Here is a 2,683-nt window from a genome sequence, read left to right on the forward strand (position 1 = left end):
TACGGTATGGATAACTTTGAATTAGTACTCATCCTGTCCATCATGCATGCTGAACCTAAAGACTTAATGGAGAAGGCAAAGAACTGCTGCGGAATGGTTAAAAGAGAAAATTTGTATGGATTTGTACTACTCAAACTCTGATGATGGAAACAGCACAAAATATTTAGGGACCTGAGCCGAAAACTCATGAGTCTGCAGGTCCTGCTGGTTTTGCTTTGGGAGCAGAGCTCACTCTGACAAGTTACAGCAGCTCAGAGGCTGATCTGAACTGATGTAGAGGCAACCTTCACATCTTCAAGTGGCATGAACAGTTCTAGCAACCTGAGCAACCTGGCTTCTCCTTCTTCTCTCGACCATGACTTTCTCTCTATTTGAGCAACAGAGAGCAAGAGTGGTATAAGAACTTCCACACCAACTCTAAAAGTATACTTTTTTTTGGAGTGAAGTGAATGACTTTCAGGTTAGCATAAGCCAGCTTTAAAAAAGAGATCTCAGTAGAAAGCTTGTGAAAGTTAGCTCTGAAAGAGCAATCTTCACAAATGTGTGATGTGTTAACTACCTTTTGTTCTTTTTCCTGCAGTTTACTTGAGGAAAGAAAGATATAATTAAGACAATTGCTTTTGTGAAAATGTTGTGCTTTCTGCGGTTCAAGAATATTTTCTGTTAGTTTTCCAAGTCCAGAAGAGGTGCTGTTTGTTAGTGCTTGCAATGGTCATATTCAGTATATGACATTACCATGCTCTATTCATTATGAATTGTGACCACTTAAACATACAAAATATTTCTCCTAAACACAAAATGAAGATATACAAAAATTTATTAAAATTAAAAATCCAGATCTGACTTTTAGTTCTAGTTACAATGTAGACTCTTTATGAGTGTTTCAATTAGTTTTATAAAATAGAATTTACTGTTAATTTTGGTGAATTTACTTCCAATTCTGTATTCTTATCCATCTTTTAAAGAAGATATTTATTCTTCATAAAGTGAGGAATTGCTTGTTTTATTTTCACTGAAATGATCTTCCATTCCCTGAAAACTGTAGTGTTTGCAGTTACGTGAGTTCAGCTTTGACTTTAATGCTCTTCCAGGTACACTAGCTTCACCTTACCTTCTTTGAGGTAGGAGTCATCTCATTGATTGTCTTGAGTAAAAGGAAATGGCTCATGCATCTTTCGTACATTATAACAAATGTCCTTTTGCATTATAATTGAATGGTGATTGTTGTGTTCAATCAATGAGAAAGGTTAAGGGAGCTTCTCTGCCAGCATTTTTAATGGAGAAGTCGATTAAGATTCAGTTTAATCATTCTGGCTGCTTCAGAATTAAAGCAACAAAGACCATCAATGGCACTATAATTACCAGTCTTTCTGTAAGTTTACACTGCTATTTATGCAGCCATAAATTTTGTTATAATGCACAATGTGACCAGGTTAACTTGCTTTGTTTGTAATGCAAAATATTTCCCTTAATTGTACTGTGGATAAGAAATTGTTGTGACGAAGTATATATAACTCAGCCTAATAAAAAAGAGAAAAAGTAAAAACAACCCCTTTGTAGAGTCTGACTGAGGTGAATCAGACTGATGATAGCTTGTGTTAAATAGTTTAAAGTCATGGCCTTAACCTTGGGACACCAGAGACATATTTTACTTTATTGAACATGGAGACTAGCATCACTCCCAGGTGAGTAAAAAGGGTCAAATATATTATTCTAATCCCTGTTCCAAACAGAGAAAAGGTCATTATACACTACCTATTGCATGCAGCCAAAGAGTGAAAAATTCACACTGGGGACATGGGTGCAAATCTATTTTAGACATGGCCTTTAAAATGTTACTAAAATGAATGATTATGTGGTTTTGAACAAGAAGAAAATTCTTGAAATCAATCTTATTTATTAATTAGTTTGAGCTTATAAAGGTCTTACTATAAATAGCTAGAAGACTAGAAGAAATTGCTCATTTCAAATGAGAATGAGACAATAAAAAAATTTGCTTTCTTGTAGTATTAATACCTGCAATTATGGGTATCCATTTCATTTCCTACTGCTGAATGAAAGATGGCAGGATATCTTGATTTATCTGGGATGTTTAGATATGCATGTCCAGCACTTCCAGTGAATGAGAGACACAAGATACTAACTCTTCTTTATCTTTTTTTTTTTTTTTTTCTCCTTATCCGTATAGGAATTTCATTCAAAAGGCATTGAGGATTTCTTTTGTTCCTCCACAGAGAAGGACAAGCTTTGACCAAACTTCTCACTAACTAAGAAACATGCTTTCTCCATGCAGAAACACAATCTCCAGAGATGGGTCAATGTAAAAGAGAAAAACAGTCCTTCCACCTGTATAGGTAGATAGAGGGCAAGATCCTTTTTTTCTCCCCACCAACTCATGTTTTAGTGAAAGATCAGTTTCCCTGAATGAACTAAAATTTTTATTTTATGTTAGCTAGCAAAGTTATTTGTAAAGTTGCATGAAACCAGAAACAGGAGTGCATTTTCACCAGTTAAGCTGGTGGGATCCATGTGGGGATCCACTGCAGGCTCAGCCTCAACTGTAGGTTTCAGAAAAATGAATTGTGGCTCACCTAAAATGAAAAATTCCCTCCCTGTGATTTGATAAAATATTATTGCAATTTTTTCCTATCACCTTTCATGATTCTTTATTTCTATTTGTGAC

General features: G+C 35.2%; 1 long non-coding RNA gene across 1 annotated transcript; it reads left to right on the plus strand.

The window, feature by feature from the left end:
• The first annotated feature begins 403 nt into the window (after positions 1 to 403).
• Positions 404 to 2,273, plus strand: LOC141920253 (uncharacterized). The gene is made up of 3 exons (XR_012622275.1): positions 404 to 423; positions 1,640 to 1,685; positions 2,189 to 2,273. It is a non-coding gene; the product is annotated as an uncharacterized LOC141920253 (long non-coding RNA).
• The last annotated feature ends 410 nt before the right edge of the window (positions 2,274 to 2,683 follow it).

This window comes from Strix aluco, chromosome 2 (assembly GCF_031877795.1).
Source record: "Strix aluco isolate bStrAlu1 chromosome 2, bStrAlu1.hap1, whole genome shotgun sequence".
Classification (NCBI taxonomy): domain Eukaryota; kingdom Metazoa; phylum Chordata; class Aves; order Strigiformes; family Strigidae; genus Strix; species Strix aluco.